Raw genomic sequence first — 26,184 nt, 5'->3', positions numbered from 1 at the left:
GAGGACACGTGACTGTCTGTAGCAGCTGTGGAGCGGAGCAGGGCATCAGCAACAACAACGGCTTTATAGCCACTGAGAAGTAACGGGATAGTTCTGATAGCGTTTGGGCGGTTCCATCAGAGGCTAATCGTGTTTATGGGCTTGTGGGAGTGTAAAGACGTCTGGACTCATTTGTTGCTGCTGTGTCGTTCCTTTCAAAAGAACACAAGGGACACTTTAAGAAGCTATAAGATATAGAGATAATTTGTATATCACCCTAATCAAAATACTACAGGAGCAAATGTTGGAAAGCTGGTTGAACATATGAGAAGAGACACTATAAACGTTCACTTTAACCTCTTAGCGTTCCTGTAAAATTTGACGAAAAATGCCTATCCAGGTAAACCCAAAGTAAATTGCAAGCTGTACTTGAACTATTTGGAGTAAATGCATGGACTTGGTCTCTTTTGAAAAGTAACACTCTGAAGCTTTTTTCCCTCAATAGTCAGAATCACTTTAAGTGCTGCTGACACTGAGTTATATAAGTTTGAACACACTAAAGTATAAGGTTTTTATTTCTGCCTGACCATTTCTTTGTAAATAGATGCCTGTAGATGACTATAAATGGGACTTATGGACTGGAAAACACAATGGGACCATAGCATGAAGCCTTTTCTAGTCTAAGTAAAAAGCAGATAACATTATCACAGAAAATATATATTTTACAGTTTTTCTAATGAAATGTCTAGGCGTTTTTTAATTTTGAGACTAAAAATATTCATGATATATACTATATACCTATTAAAAAGGTTTATAGTCTTGCAAACGTATAGAGGTACTATTCATATTTACTACCAGTATTGCTGACACAGAGAAAATTAAGTATAAATGCATTTTCATGCTAATTCAATGCCAAACTGAGGCTCTATCAGCAGCTGTCTCTTCTCATAAAACTGAAGCCTGTTGTGATTATTTGCCCCTCCTCTTCCTGGTATTCGTTTTTTAGGCAATTTCATTGGCTGTACGAAACGCCTGTCATCTGAGCCGTACGACGTGACAGGCTTGATCCACGTAAGAAAATAGAGGCTGAGCCTGTTCTTCAACGTAGCTTCTGGTTGGGTAATGTAGCTTGTCAGTCAGGACATGAAGCTCCTATTGGTTCAAGTGAGGATTCATAAGAAACGTTTGATTTCGGCGGTCATTTTGGTGCTGAGTTTGTAGCTGTGCTCTCAGGCAAACATGCTTTTTTTCTAAAAACAAAACTTTATTCTTTCATATCTTCCAGCTGATATGAAATGATGCAACACCAGTTGGTGGATATTTATGGATGTAATCACGTGTTTGGACTAAATCTTTTACTGCAGGAAGTAGGATCATTTTCTTGAAGACTTTTATACAATCAGACTTGTTCTTGCCACCAGAGGAGTCTGTCGGCCATCAGAGAGTTCGATGCACTTCATCATTGGCTTCACTTTTCAGAACCGGGGGTTGATCTGTACTCTGCTAGCTCACATAGCGCCACTGAGCTAGCTAACGTTACAGCTCAGCTGAGAAGGACGCCATTAATTCCATGTGCAAAAGCTTCTCATCCATGAGTGGATGCAAGCGTCCTTCTGCACAGTGGTATGGTTGGTGGATGTAGTTTATTAGAAATAAAATAGTTCCTTCATGAAACTGCTCACAAGAAGGTCGGTAAATTATCTCAAGTAACCCAAGTCATGATTTTTGGAAATAGACATTGCTGTTGAGTTGTTGAGTGCCATAGAGTGTTATTATATTGAAGAGGAAGCAGATATACTGTATTACGGCCGATGTCTGCAACACTAGATTAATAAATAGCACCACAGGTGAGAGGGAAAACCTTTATTTTTAAATGTTTGGGGTGCACTGTCCCTTTAAAGTTTAAAGTGAGTGAATGCTGTCATGTATAGGACATAACTTGTGAAGGGAAGTTATTTGTCTTGGAAAGCTGTGATTTTAACTTCAGGGGGAAACACAGCCAACACATCAGGTTATAAAACAGATGTTGGAAAGTTATCCATCTATCCATCAGCTGATAACAATTTCTAAGAGGGGTTTTATTTCTCCATCTCTCGTTATGTATAAGGTATCTCAGGATTCTTTTCTCTTTTTTTTAACGCTGTGATTGCTTCAGTTGGCAAAACAACTTGATGCATAAAGCCTGAGCCCGCTCCCCAGAGGAGACGAGCATCCTAGCGTCAATTTGACTGCCAATTGCCCAATTCACAGAACAAAATCAGCCTCCTCATTGCCGACTGAACGACTTGCTGCGTTAAAGAAGCGTCCCAAAGCATCTTCCCTTTGTGCGCCAGATCTTTTCACAACAGCTCAACACGTTCAGCCATTGTTGAGGATTCCTGTGAGGGTCCACCATCCAAAGGACCCGTTTCCTTCATTATCGAGGCGTTCTTGTCAAAGCTGACATTACATATCATGTATACAGTAGCTAAAGCAAAACAGTGCTCATTTCTGTTGGGCATTTTTCAGATAAGATAAGATAATACTATAAAACATTACAAAAAGTGCAAATATTAAAAATATATAACACAATAATGTGGAAAATATAAAAGTCTTCTCTCTTTATTGACGCTAGAGAATAGAGAGATGTAACACGTTTAGCTGTGTTTATTTGCCTTTAGTGCTGGAGCTTTACAAACATATTACAAGTTTTATGATTTGTACAGTTTTACTTTTTCCTGGACTCATTATTTTAAATAGTAAATGCAATTACAAATTGCACTATAAACAATACCAAATAATTTCACCCTGATCGCACTAAAAATCAATAGCCCCCCTGGGCTGCTGATCTGATCGACACAGCTGACCGGTAGACGAGCTGGTGAAGGGTTAGAACATCAGGCAGATGTAAAAGAAACTTTAATCACAATGCAGTTCACATGTATGACTCTAATGTAGTGTTGTTGCTGGTAACATATCTAATAAATACAAATACATTAATATCAAGATATGTAACTAATATGAATGATTCAAATATGAGTTATGAACCCATACATTAGTATAAAAGAATGATGGTACTCAGCTTTGGCCATAAAAAAAACAAGATTCAACATAACATAAGATTCAAATTTAGATGGTGTCCAATGAATAAAAAAAATGGAAACCTTAATCTCAGGGTTGGTTCTCCTCAAGGTGTACAGGGAGCTTTTATTTCATACACAAACAAATCAAATATTCAAGTTCTTCATAAATGAAATATGCATTAGAATAACTACACAAAAAAACAAGAAAATAAATGAATAAACAAAAAGATAAGCAAAATAAATGGAAGCAATTAAGAATAGTATGAAGAGTACAATGAATAATGATGAACCTCAAATAAATGAAAAGGATTTCCTGTAACTAGGAATCATTGACTCATATTAGGTCTAAGATGTTTCTATCTAAGATTATTTTATCATGTGACCAAAATGTATTTGGCTACTAATCTAGGAAACATGAAACTCATTTACGTCTGGAGGTTGTTTCTCCTGACGCTCTGATGGACAGACGTGAGCTGAAGCTCATGCAGTGACGGCGTTTCCTCGCCCAACATCTGCCTCTGGTTGGATGATCGTAGTTTGTTGCATCGCACTCTTCCATCTCTCGCTGGATTTGTCTTCCTCTGATAACTTCAGAACCTGGTCGTCTTCTTCGTCGAGGTTGGGCTTGAACCCCATCTTCCTCGTCTTCATCTCTCTCAGCAGGATGCTGAGTCATCTCATCACCTTCTAGCAGCAGGGCATTAAGGCACTGTTGCCAGTTTAAAAAGTCTTCCATCTCAGTCTTTTCTTTGAGAGTCTGTTGCTCTCAATAGTTGCTGGTAGGGCTGGGCGGTATGGCCAAAAAATAATATCATGGTATTTTGTAAGATTCTGGCGGTTTCACGGTATATGACAGTATTTTTTTTCAAAATAAACACATTCATTTATTGACGCCGAAAAGGACCGGCATCGTTATTCCCCACTTGCTAGCAACTGGCCAGCAGCTGTTTTGATTGGTACATAGGGAGCTAAACTGGCTAACTGGGAGTCCAGACTCTCAAGGACAGGAGGACGCAGGACGGTCTTTCTGCAGTTGGAACAGCAGCTGACTTGATGACGTCACCACCTCAGCTGTTGTTGTCATGGTTACTCTGATTCTTCACTGTAAAGTATTTTTACAGTCAAAAAAAATATGACAACCCTCTTTTTGTACTGGTTTCACAGACATACACATATCATTGTATATATATTGTGTTTATAAATCCGCGAGCAGGACCTCAAACCGTCGGCGTATCTTTTTAAGTCGGCTGATTATTGACAAACCGACCACAGATTTCATGCTTAAACAATTAACTTCTCGTCTGAAAACATCCTAAAATTACATTTTGTGACTCAACAACGGTAGTATTCAGAGAACGTCAACTTTCAGTTATGAGTTTTCTCATCCGTCATTGTTCCCCGTTTGCTGGTCCGAAATGCATTCTGGGATATTGGCTCTCTCAAGTCTGCTCTTCTTCCTGCACAAAAAGGTCTTCCTGTGTGGGTGGTGTCATTTACCCAGCATGCCTTTTGGCGATGTCATTTGCACATTATAAGTCAAACGAGTTAACATGAGACGTAAGTAGCTCGGTCCGCTGCTCCTTCAGCTTCAAGCTGTGAACATTAAATGTTGTTGCTGCCAAACAGCGGCGACTGGTATGACGGGATGTGAACAATTCATAATGTACGGAAAACTGAAACCGGTGTACCGCACAGCCCTAGTTGCTGGAATACATCTTCAGCACGTTGGTGCATCGTAGGACGGTTGGCACAGTGGATGCTATGAGATCGCCAAGAAGAAAGGTCAGAAACCCAAGGCCAAGAAAATATCAAGTAAAGGTTTCTCTGAGTTGTTCATTACAATTGGATGTCTCCTCGTCAGGAATGTGAATGATCGTAAAAACCACAAAGATGGGGTCAAAAAACATTGTTGGTCCTTCGTAACAGTTCGAGTGCCGTGGTTTACCCAAAGTCCCAACTTGAGTTGGTCCAGGCACACTTTAAACTGTGAGTCTAACCACGATTGTGTCATAGACCTTTCAGTTTGATAATCCCTCGGTGAATGTCCACTACACGAATAATCCTTTGAAAGGAAAGCTTCACAGCTATCTTCAATATACATATTAAAGTACTTCAGAGATGCTTTCAGTGAAAGCTGGATTAGTATGTTAAAAGATAAAGGGGTTTGCGATGTTAATTGGAACAATGATTTGCTTGTTGCACTGCTACAAAATGTTTTAAATTCAAATAATTATTAATTATCATGGGAAAATATTGTGTTCATTTTGATCAATCTGGACAAAACATGGACTGGGAAGAAATCGTGTATACCTGTGACTTCATGTATTCTTTCACATTTGTCATGGTGTGCAGTAACAAAAACTTGGGATATCAACACTGGTATGCAACCTCGAAAAAGTTTCAATATTTAAATATCAGGAGCTTCTTTTGTTCTCTTTTAAAACAGCCTGATTAGTGACAATTTGAGCATTTTCTCATCCCATCTACAGACGTCGAGAACAAGAAAGGTTGCTCCAGGAATAACTCTGTGCTCCACACTGTCTCACGTCCTCCTGTGATACAAATGCGTGGCATTCTTTTGTAGTCTATTTTCGGTTCTCATCATTTTGAATCGTATTGGCTACATGGCGTTATAATGCCATGTAGCCACATTAGAGAAGCCTCCTCGCCCCAAAGCTTTTAGAGGGTTAGGAGTCCGATAGGAGTCCCTGTGTTGAACAATACGAGGAGCCGCCGCGTGAACAAAAGCCTCTTGGTCTGTGACGGATTTTAGCTCGCTGCTAATGGGAAGCAATGCTCAGACACCTAGAGCGCATGAAAAATGAAACAGAAACCACCGCGGACGGCTAGATGAAAGAATAGAGGAGGGAGAGAGAAGGGGAGAAAGGGTGGGAGAAATAAAGGGAGATTTAATCATCACAATGAAGATGATTCATTTGTGAAGACTGTTATTAGCGCAGGTATTGTGTGCTCAAGGTTTCTGATTTCATGACTGAGGAGAACAATGGAACAGCAAGACTATATATTATCAAGATGGTTTCCTCCTTTCCTCAAAGTCTCCATATCTTCACAGCATGTTCATCTGTTAGGAAACAGAGATGGAGATATGAAGCCGCAGTGATTATTTTCACTATGCATTTCTCAACACTTAGAGGGTGTGTGCGTGTGCGTGTGTGTGTGGAGTTTGAGACGTGATTGCCGATCAGATCAAACAACTGAATCATGACCAACAAAAATACCTTCTCCATGCTTGCATTCCCACTCACTGAAGAGCCAATGGCGATTAGGTAACTTAGTGTACTTACCTTTTCAGGCACAATTGTTGTGCGGCGAGATAAAAACACACGAGTCAACATGTTGTTCTTTGGGATTTCCTGCTGGGCGACTAATGTTTGACTTGTTTTTGGAACGGAGACACATTGACAAAGTAAAGAGGATATACTGACGAACTGTATGCCTTAGACACGTTACATCCCAAAACAAGACTGAACATTGGAGTTGTTTGTTTTGATGATAATCTTTTCATTAACCAAGTAGTTTTAGTTACCTAAACTTAAGCTGACGTTATCGGTAGAGGTTGCTGGCCCAAAAACATTTTGGACCAATGACCCATTCCTAAATTACTGTGGTGGGCATTTCACATTTCACAGTTTCCATCGCTTCCTCTTCTCGCATCTTAGTCCCGCCCTCGGGGGAAGCAAGCGGAGGAGGCAAAGGAGACTCAGGCGTTTGACGAAATGAACGACGTCAATTAGATATGACGTGGGGCAAAGCTACGGCAGCTGTGGTTGACCAGTGATTTTTAACGCCGCAACCTTCACCCCAAACAGCTGTTGAGTCATCAGAAAGCACCACACACAGAACAGGGACTTGTTGTGGGGCCGGGATCAACATTTAAACCCCAGTACTTCTGGTCAGAAAGTTTCTGAATTCCTGAACTAGGTTTTCAGGAAAAGTTTCTGTGTTTGAAAAGGGTTCTGTTCCCTGATCACATTCCTGATTTTCACTAGAGCTGCAGATATGCGTTTGCCTTTGAAGGCGTAACGAAGGCGTGAATCAACATTGACTTCTGGTTTCACATGGGATAGGAACAGTGCTCTCCTGGGTGAATGTCCAACACTCCCACAACGTCAAATACCTTGATCAGAGCCCCTCAGCATCTGAGATCGACGCACTAGGTACCCCTCTGGCGTTAGTTTTGAATGCGTCGGTACCGAGTGTCACTAGATGCTCGTTACATGCATAGCGTCCTTGCAAAATAAAATTCCGCCTTCACTGGAAGTTTGGTTTAGGCACCAAAACCCCAAAGCTAGGTTCAGGAAAAAGAGCGTAGTTGACGTTAGCTCTACTGTCTAGAGACTTGCGTCGCTAGAAAACCAGAAGCTAATCAGGAAACTAACGACAAAACAGCAATGTGTACATGTAGTTACACCGCTTTGCCGGAGGAAACTCCTGTGTTTATTTGACCCATCCATCCAAGTTATAGCTACAAACAATGTTCGAGAACCGATTGTTCACTTTAGAGTTGTGTAGATAAAGAGCAGGTTCTAAAAGACACATTTGTACTGTTAGTTTCCTTGTTACCTCTTAACGTTCTGCCGTCCCGCGGGCGTCCTTTACTGGACATTCTAGTGCACACTGTACCCCCTATTTATAGTTCGGTACGAGTGCCATATGTGTATGGAAACCTATGATTCTTGTGATTCCAGCTATGTAACCCGTTTCAAAATCAGACCACCACAGCAGCTACAAACAAGACTTTTGTCAGACAACAACAAACAAGCAAACGATCGCAAAATCCAGGCAACTCACCGATGACGCCTCATATTGATCCATAAATCCAGAACATTCCAACAAAAACGGCGTTGTTACGTCGTAAAGGTCCAATAAAAATAAATCCCATAAAAGATTTAGTCCAAAACACGTGATTACATCCATAAATATCCACCAACTGGCGTTGCATCATTTCATATCAGCTGGAAGATATGAAAGAAAAACCGAAAAAAGCATGTTTGCCTGAGAGCACAGCTACAAACTCGGTACCAAAATGACCACAGAAATCAAACGTTTCTTATGAATCCTCACTTGAACAAATAGGAGCTTCATGTCCTGACTGACAAGCTACATTACCCAACCAGAAGCTACGTTGAAGAACAGGCTCAGCCTCTATTTTCTTACGTGGATCAAGCCTGTCACGTCGTACGGCTCAGATGACAGGCGTTTCGTACAGCCAATGAAATTGCCTAAAAAACGAATACCAGGAAGAGGAGGGGCAAATAATCACAACAGGCTTCAGTTTTATGAGAAGAGACAGCTGCTGATAGAGCCTCAGTTTGGCATTGAATTAGCATGAAAATGCATTTATACTTAATTTTCTCTGTGTCAGCAATACTGGTAGTAAATATGAATAGTACCTCTATAAGTTTGCAAGACTATAAGCCTTTTTAATATGTATATATATATATATATATATATATATATATATATATATATATATATATATATATATATATATATATATATATCATGAATATTTTCAGTCTCAAAATAAAAAAACGCCTAGACATTTCATTAGAAAAACATGTGTGAAATATTCATTTTCTGTGATATTGTTATCTGCTTTTTACATAGATTAGATAACACTTCATGCTATGGTCCCATTGTGTTTTCCAGTTCATAAGTCCCATTTATAGTCATCTACAGGCATCTATTTGCAAAGAAATGTTCAGGCGGAAATAACAACCTTATCCTTTAGTGTGTTCAAACTTGTATAACTCAGTGTCAGCAGCACTTAAAGTGATTCTGACTATTGAGGGAAAAAAGCTTCAGAGTGTTACTTTTCAAAAGAGACCAAGTCCATGCATTTACTCCAAATAGTTCAAGTACAGCTTGCAATTTACTTTGGGTTTACCTGGATAGGCATTTTTCGTCAAATTTTACAGGAATGTTAAGAGGTTAAGACTCATACGTAGCATGAGTATTGAACTGAACATCCAGTTCCTCTTACTTCTAGTGTGCATCCTACTGAATGGTACACTACAGCCTGTGTCATACTGCAGAGGTAGGATGCCTTTCCAAGACTTGCAATTGCTGGTCGGTGACTGTCTTCCTGAGTCTCGTGTCTTCTACACTAGCAGCATATTCTGAGTGAAAGCAGGATGCACCCTCAGCAAAGGAAGTAGACAACCGCTGCCTCACCTGTCCTCGGAGCCTTGCTCAAGGACGCATTGGCAGAGCAGCTGTTGCTGTCGCTGGCATTGAAATGTAGAGCTTCTGGCCGGATGAACAACACATCCCATTAGAGCGTTACAACCGTGCACACAAAGCCAAGACAACACCCTCCGCGATGGTAGGGTCTTTTCATGTCGACACTCGTGTGTTTCAGCCCCTTTCTCTTCATCCATTTCCTTCTTTGCATTAATTACGTAAGGTCAGGTGTCTCTCCAGAGAGAAGCATCACGTCACTCTGCCAGAGCTGCAGGCTTTGCCTGCGCATTTAAGCGCGCCGTCTTTCATGAAGGGACAGCTGTGCTTTTAACGAGCCTGTCGACTAACAAGTGATCACTTCCTCACTGCAGCGGCTCCTTTAAAGACGTGAAGGAAGACAGCTCTCACACACACACACGCGCACACACACGCACGCGCACGCACACGCACACGCACACACACACACACGCACACGCACACGCACACACAGAGTATGTGAACAGAAAGTAAGAACATTAGAAATATGAACATAAGAGCTACTCACAGTTGCAAATATTACATTGTGGCTTTGGGTGAGACACCTTGAAGGACCGAAGGAAGACGAGGGCGGGAACACGTCTTACTGGTGACTCTTGCACACGAGCAATCGCTCCGCCAGTGTGCCTCAGCATTGTTGTGTCATCGTGTTGCTGTGTGTAAAGCATATTAATCCGTCAGTGGAGGTCAGCCCCTCCGGGCTTCCCCATTGTTGTTGAAGTAAGAACTTTTCCTCTCAGTTAGCACAAACACACACACACACACACTCAAAGAGAGAGGGATGGCCATGCCTGTCGCTACAGGCCAGCAACAACACCTGGACCCATGTATCCAGCTGAATTCACGACACTCCCCACAGCACACAACCTATTTGTCGTCTTCTTTTCCTTTTCTCCATCTCTTCGTTCTACCTCTCCATCTCTTCTTTCTACCTCTCCATCTCTTCTCTTCCTGTTTTCTCTACTTTGAACACTTCTCTCATCTTTTCCTTCCTTCATTTATCTTCTTCTTCTTCTACTACTCCTAGGATTCAAAATAATTACTAATGTTTTTTTCTTTTCATACTCTCTTATTCTCTGCACTTATCCTCTTTTCACAGATACGTTTCATTCTCCTTTTTCTCATCTCATCTCTTCTCCTCAAATCACAAAACTTGTATTTTCTTCTCCTTTTCTTTCCTTCCTTCTGTGTCTTTCTAACACATTTACGTATCCTCCACCTTCACTTCCAGGTTATTGCTCCTTTTCCTCTCTTCATACTTTCTTCTCCTGTTGTTCTTTTCCCTCCTCATTTCACCTCTTGCCCCTTAAAAGGACCGCATTACAAATCCCATATAGATTGATAGATTGATATAGATAGATAGTTGTTGAGTTCAGGATGTTCATCTTGTAGTCTGGTAGGAGTCTGGGAACATAGAGTCGGAGAGCCTTGAGGAAGCATTCGCTTTGTGTTTTTATTAAATCAAACGCAAAATAAACTATGAAATGTTGGCAGTCTCGATACTGAATTTCTAAAATGGCTTTGTAATTACGGCCCTGTCTGTGGGTTCATTGGTTCCCGCGTTAACGCAACCTCTCAGGATACTAATTACATTCATCCTCCGCAGATCCCCGAAGGCTTTGTTCCCCTTCAAGGACATTCATTCATCAAACACAATCGTGAACATGCACAGAGTGAGCCGAGGGAGTTCCATATAGCAGCTCAACTTGTTACATCTGCCGACTGTGGCTCAAGCATCCTTTAATCAGAGGATCGGCGGTTCGATCATCGACTCCACTTGTGTGTGTCGATGTGTCCTTGGGCAAGACACCTAACCCCAAATGACTCCCATAGCTGTGCCTACGATGTATGAATGTGTGAATGGCATGAATGTAGCTACTCCTGATGGGCAGGTGGCAGCTTGCATGGTAGCTCCTCCCACCAGTGTATGAATGGATGTGAATGGGTGAACATGTAGTGTTAAAACGCTTTGAGTGGTCAGAAGACTAGAAAAGTACCGTACAAGTTCAGTCTATTTAGCATTAATATTGACAGACATCTAATATCTACTCTCGAAATCAAATTTGATAACATTTTTCTTTCAAGCATAACGACTATTTTCGCTCCATCACTCTTGTCCATACACATGTGAGCACACACACAACAATTAATAGATTGACTTCCAAAATCCATCCATTATCAGCCGCTTATCCGGGTCGGGTCGTGGTGGCAGCAGGTCCAGCAGGCCGACCCAGACTTCCCTCTCACCCGCAACACTTTCCAGCTCATTCTGGGGGATCCATTACATTACATTTCATTTAGCTGACACTTTTATCCAAAGCGAATTACACATTGTTGCTCTATACACTGTAGACACAGCAACGGGGAGCAATTTCTGATCTCTAAGGCTGAGCCCTACAGAGGAAACTCATCACCATACCCTATCTCTAAGGCTGAGCCCTACAGAGGAAGCTCATCTCCTTTCTCTATCTCTAAGGCTGAGCCCTACAGAGGAAGCTCATCTCCTTTCTCTATCTCTAAGGCTGAGCCCTACAGAGGAAGCTCATCTCCTTTCTCTATCTCTAAGGCTGAGCCCTACAGAGGAAACTCATCACCATACCCTATCTCTAAGGCTGAGCCCTACAGAGGAAACTCATCTCCTTACCCTATCTCTAAGGCTGAGCCCTACAGAGGAAACTCATCTCCTTACCCTATCTCTAAGGCTGAACCCTACAGAGGAAGCTCATCTCCTTACCCTATCTCTAAGGCTGAGCCCTACAGAGGAAGCTCATCTCCTTACCCTATCTCTAAGGCTGAGCCCTACAGAGGAAACTCATCACCATACTCTATCTCTAAGGCTGAGCCCTACAGAGGAAACTCATCTCCTTACCCTATCTCTAAGGCTGAGCCCTACAGAGGAAACTCATCTCCTTACCCTATCTCTAAGGCTGAGCCCTACAGAGGAAACTCATCTCCTTACCCTATCTCTAAGGCTGAGCCCTACAGAGGAAGCTCATCTCCTTACCCTATCTCTAAGGCTGAGCCCTACAGAGGAAACTCATCACCATACTCTATCTCTAAGGCTGAGCCCTACAGAGGAAACTCATCTCCTTACCCTATCTCTAAGGCTGAGCCCTACAGAGGAAGCTCATCTCCTTTCTCTATCTCTAAGGCTGAGCCCTACAGAGGAAACTCATCTCCTTACCCTATCTCTAAGGCTGAGCCCTACAGAGGAAGCTCATCTCCTTACCCTATCTCTAAGGCTGAGCCCTACAGAGGAAGCTCATCTCCTTACCCTATCTCTAAGGCTGAGCCCTACAGAGGAAACTCATCTCCTTACCCTATCTCTAAGGCTGAGCCCTACAGAGGAAACTTATTCCGTCCGCTTGTATTCGAGACCTTGTTCTTTTCGGATACAGAAATGGGGACCCTTTTATAACAGGTCACAAGGTACAAGAAAAAAACATGGTATAAATCCCAAACAAAACAAAAGAAAACCATGTTAGGTATCAAATTAAATATAATTTTTTTTTTTTGATATTTTGTAGGAGACAGGGTTGGTTTGTTCAATCCTCACTTTGGACTACACCCCTTTCTTTAAAATTAACAATCAAGGCCAAGACTTCCTTTTCCTTTTGTTTACACTGCGATTAACCAATTGAGATGCAAGAGTCGGCATTGAGAGATGACGTGTACGACTCGTTTGTTTCACAAGTATCAAGTGAGCAAGCAAGTTTGAAACCAATGAAAAGCAAAACCATTGTCAGATGGCAGACGATAAGTTTCCAGACTGCATTTCGTCTGAGGTGTTTTTTCTTCTTTTGCCCTCTACACGGACCGTTTCCCTGCATTGAACGAAAGCGCTCCAACGGGATTAGACAATACGACTCGGAAACCAGAACGCTTCTGATTCTACACATGGATATTAATGCTTGGTCGCTTGCAAACGCCACACACACACGCACGCGCACACGCGCGCACACACACACACACACACACACACCTTATTAATAAACTGCCTACTGTCCGTGTAGGCCTGTGTGTATGAGTGTGTTTGAATGTGTGTGTTCTGTGCATTAGTTCTGTGTATTTGCGGAGGGTTTCTGTTCTTGTGTCCGTCTGCATCTCTGCCTTCGAGGTCGAGGGGTTCTGTCAAGCTGAACAAAAACAAAGCGTGTTACCCGGTGCTGTGTGACACCTGTCAGCTGACGTCCAACGTCCAAACCACACAGCCGAGCTGACCTTCCTAGAACAACGGTGTGTGTGTGAGATGGTATCCTGCTGTGTGTGCGCTCTCTGTTCCTTGAGCGTATGTTCAGTGTCACACACACACACACACACACACACACGTAGACAGATGGAGAGGCAGGTAAGAAAACAATGGAAATTTCCATGACAGATAAGACACACAGGCGGTTAAAAGATGGTCTGATAGAGAGGAAGACATTCAGGTAGAGAGACAAATACGATGTTTAATAGTATCAATGGAACCATTTCATGACAGCTACGGTGGGCACTGTTTTAAAAAAAATAAAAAAAGGTATGCAAGGCATATTTGTTGTAAATCTGTGTGGTCGTCGCAAGACCGCCATCAACCCGTCCAATCGTTTCATTTAGCCAGGATAAAATGACCTAGACAGACAGTCTGTCTACCTCCCTACTAACAGTAGACATGTTAGTATATTTAGGTTAATGATGGTACATTTTGGGGAAGTGGCTTCCAGTGTTGACCACCGGGAGGCTTTCTCGCTAGATGTATTGGCTTTTGGAGCTATTGCTCATTGGGAAAGAGTTGGTAACACCGGCCTGGGCTTTTGGGTTATTTATTAAATCTAGTGTACTCTCTTCTCAAATGTTGCTGACCTCATCTTTAATAGTAAACGAGAAATGCTGTCTGATCTAGTTTGAGTCCCTCAACATAAGCCTCATCGTTACTGCTATTAACCCAGCAGATATGATAAACAAGCCATTGTACTTCCACTTGTGTACAGTACCAAAATATAAACTTTCTTTTTTAAGAAGAACTAAGAAAAAGATGCAGCTCCCATACTCTTGGTTTCTTCCCGTGATCATGCATTAAACATGTTGTTTCGCTCTATGTTCAATTTGATTCACCGTTTTCCTGGAAAAATATTGAATAAGTAGAAACAGCTGCAGGAGTCTTACATTAAAATGTACATTTGTAAAACGCACATACATAATGGCCTTAAATAGGATAGAATGAATACATAAATAGAGAATTAGAAGTCACTGCACTCCATGGCGTTGCTGGGTGTGAGTAATGTCTGCAGCCAGTACTTCAGACCAGTGAGCGATCTCCAGTCGCCTGTGCTCTCTGGTTACCTGACACCAGTGACACCAGTGACTCCAGCAGCAGGACCGCGAGAACACGCTACACAGTCTTCTTCCCTTACTCCCCCTTGTGACCTTTGCAGTTTGATGTGACGAGCGGTTTGTTTGAATAAAGACGACTGGAGACACCAATCCAAAGTCTGCCTCCAGTTCGGCAAAGTTCAGAGCTAAAAAAAAACAAAAAAACAATAAAGATGAGTGAACTCACCTGTTCCACCATTAAGGTTCCACAGCTTTGACGAAGAGCCTGTTATGTGTCGGTGTTTACGTTGTAGCAGCCATTAGGCATCAGCACCTTTTCTTAATAAAGAGACCCAGTGTGGCCATAGCTTTGATGAATAGCCTCATCACATACCTTTATTAAAAGCCCTGGTGTGAGCCCGTCTTTGATTAACAGCCTCATATATGTACATTCATGCGGGTTAAAAGGCCCAGTGTGTCCATAACTTTAATGAGCTGTCCAGTCCTTGTCTCCTGTTTTGTTAAATGATCTACTGTGTGCTGTCTGGGGTTCTCAGTGTTGGTAAATGTGTCTGCACCTTAGTGAGAGCGCGTCTGCTTTTACCTTCACGTATTCATTAATCAACCCTGTCGCTGCTGAATAAAGTTCCCACACATCTTAGCTTCGATCTCTTTTAGGGTAGAGGGAAACACATATTCTCCCGGATGACGGCCGCAGTTTAAATCTGTTTGATTCGCGTGGTTAACGTAGTTAATTCAAACAAAACAAACCAAAAGAAATACCTGTAAATCTACTTTTGGAAATAACATCCCGATTTTACTTGAAATAGCGACAAAGTTGACGCCAAACAAATCAAACTACTCACCCACGTTTAGGCCAGACGGCAACCTCTGGTTGTGACTAGTGAAGCCAACCTGCATTCTCTCTACTGACCAGCAGGGGACGACTCCTCTGGTTGCAAAAAGAAGTCTGATTGTATAGAAGTCTAAGCTTCATGTGTTAAAGCTGCATTCACTCTACTGACCAGCAGAAGGCGACTCCTCTTGTTGTATGGAAGTGTATGAGAGAATGACTCTACTTCTCTCTTGATTTATTCCCTCAGTAAATAATAATAATACTTTAAATTTATGCCGTATTGTTTAGAGCTTTGTAAGTGGTGAGTAAGATTTTAAAGTCAATCCTATATTTGACTGGGAGCCAATGGAGGTTGCATAGGACCAGGGTGATGTGGTCATAGCGGCAGGTGGAGGTCAGCAGTCGAGCGGCAGAGTTCTGGACATATTGAAGTTTGTTGATAATTTTGTTGGGGGAGCTGTAGAGGATGCTGTTGCAATAATCTAGTCTAGATGTTATGAGGGCATGGATGAGAATTTCAGTGGTGGCAGAGGACATGGAGGGGCGGAGGCGTGCAACGTTCCTGAGGTGAAAGAAGGCAGTTTTGGTGATGTGGTTGGCGTGGGGTAGGAAAGAGAGGATGGGGTTGAGAATGATGCGGACCTGGGTGGAGGGGGTGACGATGGAGTCATCAATGTTTAGAGAGAAGGTCTGGGCTGAGCGGGTGAGGGAGTGAGGATGAGCATTTCAGATTTATTGCAGTTGAGTTTAAGAAAATTCTGCTGCATCCATGATTTTATATCAGTGAGACAGGAGGTGAGAGTGGAGTGGGTGACTGAGGTGATGGTCTTGGAGTAAAAATAGAGTTGGGTGTCGTCAGCGTAACAGTGGAAATCAAGACCATGACGACGGATGATTTGTCCAAGGGGGAGGATGTAAATGATGAAGAGGAGGGGACCAAGCACGAAACCTTGGGGGAAACCGTGGGCCACTGGGGAGGTGGAGGATTTGCAGTTATTTATGGCAATGAATTGATGTTGGTCTGAGAGATATGAGGTGAACCAGAAGAGGGCAGTGCCAGTTATACCAAGGGAGTGCTGGAGACGTGAGAGGAGGATGGAGTGGTTGATAGTGTCGAAGGCAAAGGGCCGGTAGTTATTGGGGATGTCGGGGGTGGGGTGGATGAGACCAGAGGACAGTGAGGAGTTGATGATGTTTGTGATGAGAGGGGAGGGTGAGGGGAGGCAAGGAAGAGGGGAGGGGGTCGAGGGCACAGGTGGAGGTCTTCATGCTGGAGACTATGGAGGAGAGGTCCATATCAGTGATTGAACTGAAGGATGAGAGTGAGTGGCTTGGAACTAGGGGAGGGTCATGTTGAGGGCTGGGAGGTGAGGTAGTGGAGGGGGCAGCCAGCTGGTTGTGAATTGTAATGATTTTGTCATTAAAGAAGGATAGAAATGAGTTGCATTTGCTGGTGGTGAAGGAGGAGGAGATGGTGTCCATGGGCTTGAGGAGTTTGTTGATGGTGGAGAAAAGTGGTTTGGAGTTGTTGGAGCCAGATTGGATGATGGAGGAGTAGTGAGAGGAGCGGACGGCTTTGAGGGCATCTTTATATTGTTGTTGGTAGAGTTTGAAGGCATCAAGGTGAACAGTGAGTCCAGTTTTCTTTGCAAGACGCTCCAGTTGACAGCTTTGCACTTTGAGGTGGCGAACTTGGTCAGTGTACCAGGGGGCGGAGTGAGTGGAGGAGACAAGTTTGGATTTTTTGGGGGCGATGAGGTCAAGACAGGAGGAGAGTGCATCATTATAGTGATTGATCAGGGCAGTGGGGGAGGCAGTCAAAATAGGGGCAGAGGCAGAGACGATGGCAGCCAGGGAGGAGGAGAGCGAGTGGAGGTTGATGGACTTGATGTTCCAAAATGTTATGGTGCGGCTCTGCTTAACATGGGGTATGGGGATGTCTATGTCCAGGGTGAGCCAGGTGGTCAGAGATGGTAAGGTCGATGCTGGTTAGATTACTGTTGGTAATGCCAGGGGTGCAGACCCGTCGGTAGCCACCAGCTAGCGAGAGACCGCCGGAGCCAGTCAGTTAGTTGTCCAAGGAGTAGACGGTAGCAAGAGAAGTGACAGGCACGGCACGTCTGGATAGTCTAAAAATGAATAAAAAGAACAAAAAAATGTATGTTAAATTATGAATAAGGTAAAAAATCAACAAAAACTGTGCCAGACTGAGCGGCGTTAGACTCTCCAGCGGAATTTTACAATTTTACATGTTTAGAACTTTCATTGTAAACATGAGTTTATGTCTCAATCTCTAGTTTCAAGTCTTCTTCAATACAGCATGATGTTCATTTAGTAAATTATGGTCATATAGAATCAAATAGACCATAATGCAGGGGATTCTTTAGGGCGGGGCTACCAGGTGATTGACAGGTCGCTGCTGCTACCAGAGAGGTATATGGTGTTTCAATGTCACTCCTCAGTCCAAATCTGGAAAGGTCTGTTCATTGGCTGCAAAAAGTCAAGATGGCGATGACCAAATCGCCAAACTAAAGGTTTTAATACGGCATGCTACAAACCAACGGGAATACTGCAATTGGTGTAAACCAAGTACATCTAGTTGAGGCAACAGAAGTACTTGGTTTACACCAATTGCAGTATTTTGGTAAAAGTATTTTTTGAGCTATCCACCCCGACCTCCCCCCAACCTGACGTTTGAAACTTATTTGTAAAACATCAAAAGCAAACGTAATCCATAACAAAATATGTTTCCCTCAAAACATATTTCACAACACACTTTCATTATGGGACCTTTTTATTGACGGAGACAGGGCTGTATTTAATATCTGTTCTTGTTTGACTCATTCTCTGCGCCATTTTCCTTGATGCATTTACTACAAAACGGCCTCATCTACACAAACATCTATTCTTTTGCTTGTCTCTTGTCTCTTCCGGTGTGTTCTCGATACCAAACACCAAAAGCACGATGCAAAGTGTTCGGCACCAATGAAGACACAACATCGTGTCCCGGCCTCTCGTTCACCCGGCCTGCCGGCCAGCCGCTTCTCCTCCGCGGCCTCCTTCACATGCGTACAGCCTCCGGTCTAATTAGTCTGTGGAGGAACAATGGCTTTTAAACAAAGCTGACAACAATACCAAAAGCCCCGTGTGTCGGGCGGAGTGTGCTGTTAATTACCCAAGTGCATTCAGACCCATGCGCGGGCACTACCGTGTTGTTGTTGTTGTTGTTGTCGTCGTCGTCGTCTTCAGTGTAATGGTCGCCCTTTCCTTTTGTAGCCGGCTATCGGTTCTTATGTTTTCTGTTGTTTGTGTTTCCTCGTTCAGTCCATTCGGAGCTATTTTTACTCGGCTTGTACCTCAGTTATGGTTTTGTGTCGACATCGAGGAGAACAACCACTCAGAATAAAAGAAGACAGAGCCGACACTTTATTTTGAATATCAAGAAATATGTTATTTTCTTTCATCTTAGTGCAAGGAAGCATGAGGTTTGTCTCCGGGGAGCTTTGTCTTTATTGTTCTATAAATGGAAGCATATTCAAAGCTTTTTACTACTAACTGCGCTGAGAAAATGTCCAGCATGTTGGCAGAAAGAAACACGACAGCTTTATTTTTTTATTTTTCTCATCTTGTTGTCTACATATCTAATCTATATAAAAAGAAAAACACCTGTGCATGATTACTGGGCGTCGGAACAATCAGTGGCCCATGGGCGGAACCTCCTGCCAGCACAGGAAGGATCTCTCTCTCTCTCTCTCTCTCTCTCTCTCTCTACAACTTAATGTGCATCAGCATGCAGGGAGGACCTCACCGCTCCTCCTCGACCACACACTTGCTCTGCTTCCTGCACACGAACACGACTGCGGAATAGAGGGACACAATGGCTTGATTAGTTGTGTAGACACTGAATGCCTTTTTCATCTCTCCTGCATCTTTCTCTTGAATTATTTTTGTTGTTGTTTATTTGTCGCCCTTAAAACACTGAGTTTACAATGGAATGAAGTAACTATCAAACTGTTTGTTAAAAGGCTATATAGACCCATCATATCAGTGTTTACCAGTTTTTTGTCAGGAGAAACAATAGGCGTCATTTATAAATCATGAGAGGAGCAAATTTGTTCATGAATAAAACAATTAATAGGTAAACCATACTTTTAGAAGAGATATACATTTGCTAAGTTACAAGTCTTAGTTTGTAGCTGTATCTCAATCCTTTCATCCGCGAGTGAAACAAACATAATGCATGTCATCCTTTCATGTAGATTCAATGTTATCAGTGGAACCATCATTCATTTTCAATAATAATTTATTATTATTAATTAATATAATTTCCAATAATAATCGCGCGAGTCACACGACACTTCCTGCATGAACAATCTACCGTAAACGTCGGGTTACGAGCCGCTACTACCTTCGGTCAGAGTCTCCGTTAGCTCCCCGCTGTAGCCGGCTGGGGCTCCTGCTAGCGGTCCGTCACTTCCCCGCTAACTTCCGCTAGCTCTCAGTTAACTTCCGCTAGCTCCCCGAAAACCACCGAAGGTAGCGAGACCAGGCTCGACACCCGACTTGGGCAGAGGGGACGCAGGCAGTAGCAGCAGCAGTGCTAGCTAGCAGCTTGTTGCTATTGTTCATGCAGGAAGTGTCGAGTGACTCGCGCGCCACTAAAAGAGAATTTTTCGGACTGGTAGAAATGTCTTGGGTAACGCAGGAAAGCGCGTTCCTGAGGTCTAGTAAAGTAGTGTAGTTACCAATATTTTGAGTGTAATGCGTTACTTTACTTCGTTACCTATAATAGTAATATCGTTACTGTAATCCGTTACTTTGTAACTCGTTACCCCACACTGGTCCCGACCCAGTCTTCAGGAATGACTGACCTTTATACACACACACACACACACACACACACACACACACACACACACACACACACACACACACACACACACACACACACACACAATGAATCCCCTCTAAGTGTTGGAGCGAAGGCGCAGGCACACACTCCTCATTAGGGCTCCTAACTGCACACAGTAATCACCACTCTGCACTAACCGTGATGAGCTTTACAGGACTCACGCATGTGCGTGGGAGAGTTCCATTAATTTACCGCCGCGCTTTGATTCACGGCCCTGCGGTACATGACCACGTCTCTTTTGAATCGCTCCGTCAGGCCGTTGTGACGGCAGTTAACAACACATCTAGCAAACCGCTCACTCACACTTAATGAGTCCTTTCAGCACGGTCACAAGGGAGCTCGGCTCTGCTGTTGCACCAAATACTGATCTTGCTTTCCGCTCTCCCCGTTCGTGGGAAATAATGTAATGTTTACTCATAAGCTATCACTGATTCATTTATTTCATCCTGTGATTAAAGCTTCCTATTCTATTAAAGTAGGAAGTGTCACCTCCAGTAATATCCAATAAAAGATCAACTCAATTAAAATGTACTTCCCACAGGGTTTCATTGAAAGGCCATCTAAAGTCCAGGGCAGGCCTATTGTGAGGATATATTTACATATGAATTGAATATATGAGCCGTTTGATGAGTGATTGTTTGGTAGCTGGGATGAAGTTTGGATGAGTTTACTGAACTGCTGTCAACATGCTTGTGTTAAAGTACAGCAGCTACTCTCTGAAATACATGAATCTGCAATGAGGGACAATGTTGACACAATGAGTGCACGTTGCATCCGGACCGAGCCGTTTAAAACCTGTTCAGCACCGCCCCCCGATTCACCTCTTTTTACGGCAAAAAAAGAGTGTGTTTTAAAACGGCACCTTCCATATCTCCGCAACCACATATTCAACCTCCTAGTTATATGGTAATCTACACATACATGTATATACATATATGATACATACGCGCATACAGTACATATATCCTCAAGTGTGTAGCCCTGTCTACAAATATCATTTCGACATTAGGATGTAAATAGTTTTCTAAAACATTAAGTTAAAAGTAGATCATTTGAGTTATCTTTACATTGTAAAAGTTATAGTTTATGCAAATGAGCATAGTTTGCTTGATGCGTACATGATTCAGCATGTGCTTTCTAACAGCCTAACTTGTTTTACAGAGTAATCTGTCAATCTTTGTTTTTCTGTGTGTTAATTGGGTTGCCCTGAGACTAACAGCCAATCCAATCTGTGTCTCAGGTAGAGGGGTGGGACATAAGCGGATGTAGAGGTATCGTGTGATAGTGGACGGCAGAAGCAAATGACCATCGTTGAGTGAACCTGGAATTGTTGTATAAGAACATAATGTTCATAACTTAATGGCTGACGACCAGTTATCCCATGGTTTGCACTTATGTGATCTACACAAGGTAAATACAAGTTGGTTATTGTTTTCTATACTGTGACCAGTGTTGGGGTAGTTGCTCAGAAAAAGTAACTAGTTACAAGTTACTAGTTGCTTCTGAAAATTGTAATTAGATTACTTTACTAGTTACTGCATTTGAAAAGTAACTTCACTACTAGTTACTTTACTTTCCATTTTTTTTAGCAAATTTCCAAATTAACCGCAAAGATACATGGACAAACATCATGGCCCTTTCATCACTTTATTTTCAATGAAGGGCATCTCTTAGCCTTTCCACATAGTGTATTGTAAACATGTAAAACAAAATGGCATATAAAACTCAGCCATTAACTTGAAGGAATATTAACCCTGTTCACACTGTCTGACCACAGAAATATGCCTCACTTTAAAATCCACAAACAACAGGATCCAAGAGGCTGTGTATGGTGGGGACATTCAGGTCAAACAGCATAACACATTAAAAACAGGCTTTTGGAAACATGAGACCCCACTAAACCAAATGGGGGCCGACTCCTAAGAACAAAACCAGCTTGTTATAGGAAGCATTGTAGTGGTTTAAGAAAAATAAATGGCACTTTTTCCCATAAAATAGAAACAGAATTGCACTTAACCCAAAAAATAGAAACAGAAAATGCAATTAAATAAACAGAAAATCCACTTCATCTTTGCCTAAATAAACAGAAAGTGCACTATATCCTATGAGGTTTATCATTTTTCTCTATTCTTCAAAATAGCGATTGTATCGCATGAGTAAAAGTCTCTTGAATCTTTTACCCGACAGCCTGTTCCTCCTTGGGGTCAGAACAATACTGCCCAGGCTGAAAGCCTTTCTAGTGTTGCAACTTGTTGTATTACATGATTTACTCTTATTGTGAACAGGAAGTGTTTTTACTTTGAAGGCAGACAGTACAATGATACGTGCTTGTTGACGCTAACTAATGTTGATGCTACGTGTGGAAAATATATACATGTCTGGTGCAAGAGCGCGTTCTCAATGCTTTAACAGTTGTAATGCTGCAGTTCACCAGTAGAGGGAGTCCGTTCATACAGACGTGTCTTGTCCTCACTAGAAGCTCCACGTCATTACAGACAGGTGCACTTGATGGTATTGAGTGTTCTATTGCTTTGCAATATCCTTAATCCTAGGGAACCTGGACAGAACCTCCCAGTTGGATCGGGCATGTTTAAGTACTCCATGACTTCTGTTTCTGCCGTGTAGGAAAACTCCTCTTCAAAATCAAAAAAGTCAGTGTGACTGGACAGTTGACAGCAGTTGAAAGACACCTCTCGCCTGGACACATAGTGCATTTTACACTCATATTTTTACCCTTTCGAGCAACAAAGTTAAAATAATGAGAATATCGCCACTGGCTGAACCCTCCTGTCTCCGTCTCCGTCTCCGTCTCCTCCATTCCCCGCTTCCCTTCTACGCACCAGCAGCTACGTCACTCAGATCACTCAAAACTGTGTAAAACAATGTTGTGTTGCTAATCGCGATTAGCATTAGCGATTAGCATAAAATGGTCAACTTTGCTTTCATACTGTTTGCTCTGCATGTAAAACCAGTTAAGAAAAGCTATTGCTGAAGCGCCATGAATCAGCATATGGACTGGGTGTTCAGCTGATTTATGTGATTCAGGAGATGGACGTTTGTGACTGAGAGGAAGGATCGGGAAAGCTCTCGTGGATCACTATCAGAGCTGTTTCCCGCGTGTGCTGCTGCAGACTGTCGCTGCTGTTTCTTCTGCGCTCTGATGCCGACCATCACCCCGTTTCCTCACCCCCCCTCCTCACACTGCTTGGATTCCTGAGCACTAACACACTGAGCACGTGCCCTTTTTGTTTAACGCTTGTGTGAAGCGGCCGTCACCGTTTTAGGCCTCTACGCTCCCAAGCTACGACTCAGGCCTGCAACAGGGGTTTTGTTATTGTGTGTGTGTGTGTGTGTGTGTGTGTGTGTGTGTGTGTGTGTGTGTGTGTGAGAGAGAGAGAGAGAGAGAGAGAGAGAGAGAGAGAGAGAGAGAGAGAGAGAGAGAGAGAGAGAGAGAGAGAGAGAGAGAGAGTGGGTTTAACATGTTTAAAGATGTTCGTAATTAAGTTGGGTTTTGTTGATATTTTGTCGTATCTTTGTTGATATTGTCATTTATAGGAGATCTATCTGCATGTCATTTTTGTTTGTTGCCTATACTACTATAATAAATACCATACTGTGTTTTAAGGCAGTTGATGTATTTGGGTGTGTTATAGTTCCAGAATTGTTTACGAAGGGGTAAAATATAAGTCCAACACCAGATAAAAGGACTAAATAAGAGGCACAGACCTTTTATTTCACTATCTAAATTCTATTGGAGGCACCGTCAGTTAATTCAGTTTTCATAATTAGAGAGTAACGGTTGTAGGAACCATAATATTAATTTATAAAAACAGGTAATAGCGCCATCATATTTAAAACTACCCAGGACCCCGCCCATAGTACTACAACACCGAGCCATCATTCGTTACGGATGCTCTTTCTCTGAGTTTATTTGCCATTGTAGCGTTTGAAGATCATCAAATCTGTGTTTGACTCCTCCCCCTTTTGAAGAGGAACATGCATGCGCATTTATCCAGATGACTGACGTCTGGTTAGAAGTAACGGGACCGTTTCAGCACGGAGAAACCGAGTTAGCCTGAGCTTCTTGCTAATTTCAGCTGGATAATAGGACATTTGATCGACTTTGTTGAGTCAGGTACGAGAAATAGGGCCCAGGCCCAGGATCAAGCTGCACCTGACGGGCAGAGAAAGAAAGAAAGAATCCTTTATTAATCCCCTTGGGGAAATTCTTCTCTGCATTTGACCCATCCCTGGGTGGGGGGCGGTGGGCGGGTGTCACTCAGGGACACTTCGACATGTGAGCTATGGGGGGACTGGGGATCGAGCCGCTACCTTGTGGTTGCGGGACGACCTCTCATCCCCCTGAGCTACAGCCGCCCAAAGCTAGAGGACAAGAGGAGGTTGGCTCTGGGTTTACATCATGACACTTGGGGCTCAGACATCAGTCATAGCTGATGGACAATGTGTTTAATATTTAATGGGAGGATGTCAGCCATGTTATCTGACCAGAGAATTGACTTTTTTTGCTGCTGTTTACGTTCACTATGATGTTGTTGTTGTTTTCACTATGCATCCCTGTGCATAATGACAATAAATTATCCTTGAATCCTTGAAGAGGGAAAAAAAAAGAGAGCTCAAACATAAAAGTATTACAATATTGTAATATTACTAGAACATATTACATTGAGTGGAAGAGTTAATGTTGATTCTCAGACCGGTCCCGTCGTGATGGATGCAGTCATGTGAGCCTCGCTGCGTCTCTGCTGCTACCTCCTGGTCAGTCTAGCATGCAGAATGCAGCACACACACATACTGTACATGCTGAGTGGAGCATGCACATGAAGTGGACTCCACTCATTGGTTCTTAACTGCCTCGTGATGATCAGTGAGCGGAGCACCCTGGGAAACGTTGCATGTGCGTCGTCCCAGGGTGCACTGAGGTGTGAGAGGTCAGCGAGGTCACGGGTGACGAGCCGAGGGGAGCTTGATGTTCAGTAATGGAGTTCAGAGGCTAAGAGGGCTTTAAATGTAGGAGTGGTAATGGTCTGTGAAGGTGTGTGTGTGTGTGTGCGTGTGCGTGTGTGTGTGTGTGTTACTGCCTGTCAATATGTAGGTTATGGTCTACGCTCCTCTCAGTGTGAGTGCATATATGCATGAGTTTGAAAGTGTGTGTGTTTGTGTGTGTCCTCTGTTTCACCTCTGTCCTCTCGCTCTGCCAACTTGGATCACTACAGATACATAAGTTAAGCGTGTGTGTGTGTGTGTGTGTGTGTGTGTGTGTGTTTGAGCTTCAGGGCCTGGCTGTTCAAACACAGCTGTCCCTCTCACTCATATTTACACTGATGATCACAAAACACAAGGATGCACACACACACACATGCACAGACACACATGCTCTCACTACAGGGCACTTGGCTTGTTGCTATAACCTTTAATAGCTCCCTCTCTGAGACAGTAATGTTTCTCTCTCTCTCTCTCTCTCTCTCTCTCTCTCTCTCTCTCTCGCTATGCTCAGTCTTGAAATAAGGGTGTAGATCAGCTGAGCGTGTTATGGGATCTTGTCGAGGTGTCGCGGCGGCCCGTTAAAAGCAGCTCGCTCTCGCCAATCGGCGCACGGATGACGGGACAATTTGCGTTTTCTTGTGTGTCCCGTAGCCTAAACGTAACCGCGATGTCTGGCGGTAACGGCATGCAGTGAAACGGCACGTGAAGAGGTCTCACCATGCGGAATCGCGACACAAAGCGCCCGACATGTCAAGCTTTTTAAACTCCCTCCCTTGAGAGTGGCTCGGTAGAAGAAAACCAAGTTATTCATTCCTCGGGAGTTGATGTGGTTTATT

The sequence above is a fragment of the Taurulus bubalis genome, assembly GCF_910589615.1.
Source record: "Taurulus bubalis genome assembly, chromosome: 10".
Taxonomy (NCBI): domain Eukaryota; kingdom Metazoa; phylum Chordata; class Actinopteri; order Perciformes; family Cottidae; genus Taurulus; species Taurulus bubalis.
Note: the sequence above shows the minus strand (reverse complement) of the source record.